This window comes from Alexandromys fortis, unplaced genomic scaffold, assembly GCF_014885135.2.
Source record: "Alexandromys fortis isolate MF-2015 unplaced genomic scaffold, M_Fortis_MF-2015_v1.1 scaffold_335, whole genome shotgun sequence".
NCBI classification, from domain to species: Eukaryota; Metazoa; Chordata; class Mammalia; order Rodentia; family Cricetidae; genus Alexandromys; species Alexandromys fortis.
Window position 1 is genome coordinate 764,502 of NW_026068218.1, and position 6,497 is coordinate 770,998.

Genomic DNA, 6,497 nt, shown 5'->3' on the forward strand with positions numbered 1-6,497 from the left:
GTAATGACAGGTTAACAACCATAAGAACTTCTTCAGCTCTAGAGCTGGACACACTCTCACCTTTTGCAATCATCTGAGCAGTTCTGTCTCCTATACTCTGAAGGTGTACTTTAGAATTATATATGCCAACACCAAATAACATGATCACATAGTCTCCAAGGATTTTCAACTCACAGGGAGAAAACTCTTGAAAGGAAAGCAAATGGTATATCCCAGCTGGTTAATCTTTTTTCTGTTATCAAAATCAATCTCCACTGGTACTAAAGATTTCTTTAGTAATACCATCTAATTATAACCAATATTTTGACAAATGAAATCTCAATAGAATTTGAGACTCTACATTTTTTATTAACTACTAGATAATCCTGTTGATCTCAGCACACAGTATAATGAGTTGGTCTTAAATGTCAGAAGATAGTCTGACACTTACAACTTACTGAAAAGAAATTAGAGAATTTAGAAAAATAAATTAATTTCTATCTCACAAAAGGTTGCTATTATATCATATCCAACTCAACAATTTGTATATTTGAGAACTCATGCCTCATCTACCTATGTAGGTTGGATTATAAGCAATTAGTTATGTATGAAAAACTTATTTATTTATCTGTGTATATGTATGCATGTAAAGAAGTTGCAAGTGCATGTATCTGCATGAGTATGTGTAGGGCAAAGGAACAGTTCTGGTGTTCCTCAGGCTGCCCACATTTTTGGATGTAAAGGCTCTCACTGGCCTGGAATTAGCCAAGTAGCTAGTCTGGGTGAATAGTTTGCCCTAGCAATCTACATGTCTCTACCTCACAGTTCTGTGTTTGCATTTGCCGGTCAACATCCCTAGTTTTTAAAATGAATTTTTTGAGAACTAACTTGAAATCCTGATGTCTTCAAAGCAAGTACTTAAGAAACTGAATTACTTTTTCTACCCCTATTTTTAAATAACCTTTTTATATCATGATTTTTTTGCTGGGGAATTAGGTAATTTAATTTGTGGCTTCTTGATGATCTACATATAATTTTCTAAAAGCATAATGAAAAAGCAGTGCACTCACTTTGTTATACAGTCTCAGAGTTGGATTCAGCTGACAACTTGACATACACCTAGAGTCACCTGGATAGAAGGAACCTCAGAAGAGCAGACTGACCTCTGGCCATGTGTGTGAAGCTTTTACTTAACATCTAATTGGGTAAAACCATAGCAAGCACATTCAGAGTAAAACATGGTATTCTTTCTTTAAATAATGCAAAAATCTTAATTTAGCAAAGGAAAACAAGAACATTCAATAATTGGAGTCTCCTTGGATATACCAATTTTTTTCATTCAAAATGAATCATAAATTTATGAATGGGACATTATCGTTAATCAGAAGAAAATTTTCCAATTTTTGTCATTTTCCTTAGTGAATAATAATGATACCAATACATGCTACAGAGAAAGAAAATAGCTTTTCAGTCTGAGAATCATAATGTTGAGAAAGAAAGACTTTATAACTCTGTATTAAAAAGAAGTATGAACCAGACCACTGACTCTTTGCAATGAACGTATGCAGATAAAGGTGTAGAGACAAAAGGTTTACTCCATGACTCGCTGTGTCACAGCACAGCTTCCAAGAAAAGATGTTTAATCTTCTCTTCCTTTCTTTTTTTCTTTTCTTTCTGTTAAATTTTATCTGGGATAGAAGGGCTGAAAAAGCATAGAGCAGATTTGCAGGAACAGAAAATGAATGGGGTCAAGATGTATGATTTGCAAAACACAAAGAATAAATAAAAAGAAGGTTAAAAAGAAGAGATTTTGATGTAGAATTATAGGTGACTGAGAAGGAATCATAACATAGTATGAAGAATATTACACAAATAACCACAGAAATATATGACACCTCCATTCCTGTTTACCATTGCCATTCTAGTTAAAGAGAGTAAAAATAGCTTAAAGGTAGGAATATAAGAGAACCTGTTTTTTGCCTTCTTGTACACTAATATACTGCTGAACACTTTTCAATAATCACAGTAACACAGTATTTATATTGCAAAACTTCGTTTTTAAATCTTTCTTATTATTGATTTTATTGAGTTACACATTTTTCTCTTTTCCCCTCCTTTCTTATCCCCCCCCCCTTCTGCTCTTTCTCATGGTCCCCATGCTCCCAATTTACTCAGGGGATCTTTACTTTTTCTACATCCCATGTAGATTAGAACCATGGATGTCTCTATTAAAGTCCTCATTGTTGTCTAGGTTCTCTAATGTTGTGAATTTTAGACTGGTTTTCTTTGTGACATATGAGTGACAATATATGATATTTGGGTTACCTCCCTCAATATGATGTTATTTGTTCTATCCATTTGCCTGCAAATTTCAAGAGGTCATTATTTTTTCTGCTTTGTAGTACTCCATTGTGTAAATGTTCCACATTTTCCTTATCCATTTTTCAGGCAAGGGATATTTAGGTTGCTTCTATGTTCTGGCTATGACAAGCAATGCTGCTATGAACATAATTGAGCACATATCCTTGAGGGGTTGAGCATTCCTTGGGTAAATACCTTAAAGCTGTATTCCTGGGTCTTAAGAAAGGTTGTTTTCTGATTTTCTGAAAAATCACCAAACTGATATCCAAAGGGGCTATACCAATTTGCATTCCCACTAGCAATGCGGGAGAGTTCCCATTAACCTACAACCTCTCCAGCATAAGTTGTCATCAATGTTTTTTATCTTGGCCATTCTCTACAGGTGTAAAATGGAATCTCAGAGTTGTTTTGATTTGCATTTCTCTGATGCCTAAAAATATTGAGCATTTCCTTAAGTGTCTCTCAACCATTTTAGATTTCTCTTTTGAGAATATTCTGTTTAGGTCTGTACTCCATTTTTTTTATTGGATTGTTTATTCTTTTGATGACCAACTTCTTGTGTTTGTATATTTTGGAGATCAGTTCTCTGTCTGCTGTGGGTTGGTGAAAATTCTTTTCCATTCTGTACTCCTCCATTTTTTTATCATGTTGACCATGTTTTTTTGCATTACAAAATGTTTCAGTTTCTGGAGCTCCCATTTATTGTTTCTCTCAGTGCAAATGCAAATGGGGTTATATTTAGGAAGTGGTCTCCTGTGCCAATGCATTTAAGTGTACTTCCCATTTTTTTCTTCTATAAGGTTCAGTGTGGTTGCACTTGTGTTGATGTCTTTGACCCATTTGTACTTGACATTTGTGCATGGTGTTAGATATGCACCTGTTTTTATTCTTCTACATGTTGATATCCAGTTATGCCAGCCCATTTGTTTAATATGTTTTCTCTTTTCCATTTTATATTTATTGTTTTTTTGTCAAAATTCAGGCATTCCTAGGTGTGTGAATTAATATCTGCGTCTTCAGTTTGGTTCCACAGGACCTCCTGTGTGCGTTTATGCAAATACCAGGATGTTTTCAGTACTTCAGCTTTGTAATAGAGTTTGAAGTCAGGGATTGTGATGCCTCCAGATGTCCTTTTATTGTACAGGATTGTTTTGGCTATCCTGTGTATTTTGTTTTTCCATATGAAGTTGAGTACCATTCTTTTGCAGTCTGTGAAGAATTTTCCTGGGATTTCGATGGGCATTGCAAGGAATCTGTAGAATGCATTTGGTAAGATTGCCATTTTTATCATGTTAATTCTACCTACCCAAGAGCATGGGAGATCTTTCCACTTTCTGGTGTCTTCTTCAATTTCTTTCTTCAAAGCTTTAAAGGTCTTGTCATACAGGTCTTCCAATTGTTGTTTAGAGTTACTTCGAGATATTTTATGCTATTTGTGACTATTGAGAAAGTTATGTTTCTCTGATTTCTTTCTCAGTTCATTTATAATCTGTGTAAAAGAGGGCTGCTGATTATTTTTTTGAGTCATCTTATATCCTGCTACATTACTGAAAGTGTTTATGAGTTGTACAAGTTCCTTGGTAGAATTTTTGGGGTCACAAGTTATAAACTATTATGTCATCAGCAAATCATGAGAATTTGAGTTCTTTTCTGAATTGTATCCCCTTGATCTCCTTTTGTTGCCTATTACTCTAGCTAGAACCTCGAGAATTATATTGAATAGATATGGGGATAGTGGACAACTTTGTCTTGTTCCTGACTTCAGTGGTATTGCTGTAACTTTCTCTCTATTTATTTTGATGTTGGCTGTTTGCTTGCTGAATATTGCATTTATTATGTTTAGGTATGTGTCTTGTATCTCTGCTCTCTCCAGAATCATGAATGGATGTTATATTTTATTAAAGGCTTTTTCAGCATCCAATGAGATAATCATGGTTTTTATTTTTCAGTTTGTTATATGATGAATTACATTGACAGATTTGCATATGGTTTTTCTTTTTTAGTTTGTTTGTTTGTTTGTTTGTTTTTGTTTTTTGAGACAGGGTTACTCTGTAGCTTTGGATATTGTCCTATAACTAGCTCTTGTAAATCAGGCTGGTCTTGAACTCACAGAGATACACCTGCCTCTGCCTCCAAAGTTCTGGGATTAAAGGCATGCACCAGCACCACCTTCTTCTCAGCACCTAATAGATTCTTCTCGAAAATTGATCACATACTCGGTAACAAAGCAAACATCCACAGATACATTAAATTTGTGTACTATCAGATCATCATGGAAGAAAGTTAGATTTAACAACAAAACTACACCCAGAAAGCCTACAAACTCATCAACACAGAACAGTCAACTACTGAACCACCCCTGGGTCAAGGAAGAAATTAAGAAATTAAAGTCTTTCTTGAATTCACTTCTTATTTAAAGGACCCCATCATTTTCATAAGGTTACCTTTAAAGTCATTTTCTTCTACTTCTGGGTTAGGATGTTCAAGTCTTCCTGTTACATGTTCACTGGATTCTGGTGTTACCACGTTGCTTTTCAGGATGTTGGAGGAATTCTTGCATTGGCATCTACCCATCTCTTCCTTCAAATGAGGCCATCAGAGTCTTGGCATGTTGGTCCATTGTTTGCTGTGGCTGACTGAGTATTTAGTAGTTTTTCTTGGTCTGCCCTCTCTTAGGTCCCCTCAGCACTGAAGCTGGTTATGTTGCAGGGTTCCAAGGACCTAACAGGCAAAAAGGTGGGCTTTCCATTCCCCTCATCATGGGAGCAGGGTCTCTTGTAGGGTTCCAAGGACTTCGCAGATTAGAAGGTGGGCTTGGGGGTAGGGTGGGATGGGAGAAAGAAGCCTCAGCAGCAGGAACACTCCCTGCTGGCTCTCTGATCCCCTCAGCCCTAAAGCAGGCTGTGTTGGGGGTACCAAGGACTTCCCAAAAGAAAAGGTGGGCTTGGGGACAGGGTGGGATGGGGTAAAGAAAGTCAGCAACAGGAATCCACCTCGCTGGATGGCCAGCAAAGCTGAGGGAAATGGGGGAGGGCTAGATTCTGTCCTGCTGGTATAGTCCCAGAGAGTGGCACTCTGGCTCTCTGGCTCTGTGGTCACTGCCTCACCTCTCCAGTCCCCTCAGTATGGTAGCAGGGACTCTTGCAGGATTCAAAGACCTCACATATGAAAAGGTGGGCTTCCGGGCAGGGTGGGATGGCAGAAAGAAACCCAAGTGGCAGGAACACTCCCCACTGGCTCTCCAGTCCCCTCAGCCCTGAGGCAGGCTGTGTTTCGGGTGCAAAGACATTCCATAAGAAAATAAAACCAGTAGATATATTAAGAGGTTCTTTAAAATCACTCAGTATCTTGAGAATAGCATATTATTCTGACTTTTGGATAGAATTATAAAGGCATTATTCCACCTTACTTAATTCTTCTAATTTGTAACCTGGCTTTCCTGATTTATTTGCATCAGTATAAAATGTACAAGCTCCAGTTATCGGTGCATCATGTACAATTCGGGGAAGAATCCAAGTTGTACCCTTTATAAGACTAAATCTATCACTTTAAAAATAATTGGTATTAATTTCTCCCCCCAAAATAGCACAAGCTTTTTACCATGATTTATTGCCTTCTATAATTTTTAAATCTCATCAACAGTAAAATGAACTACAATCTCTGCCTTGTTTATACCTGCTAGTTGACAAAGTCTCAATTTTCCTTTTATTCAGAGATGTTTTCCACTTAATTTTAATTTTTTAAACTTAGTTTATGTGGTAAAAAGGTCCATTCTAAGATAATATCTTCCTTCTGCATTAAAATTTCTGTATGGGAAATTCTAGAAGGCAATATGACTAGAATACAATTAAGATTTGGATTCATTCTATTTATATGTGCCTCTTTGTAATTTCTCTTCAACAACCATCTTTTTTTTTTTTTTTTTGCTTCAACTGCCATGGCCCCTTAAATTTATCGTAATATTAGCTACATAATTCCTCAGCCTTCCTTTCTGTCCTTTTGGCACTATGCATTTATCCCACCTTGTGCTTTATTTCCCTTGAGATAGGGTTCCAATTCCTAGGAACTGAATATCTCTCTCTTTTTTTATTTTTTTTAGTTTGTCCAAACTTTATTATTTTTTTTAAATTAAAAATTTCTGCCTCCTCCCGCCTCCC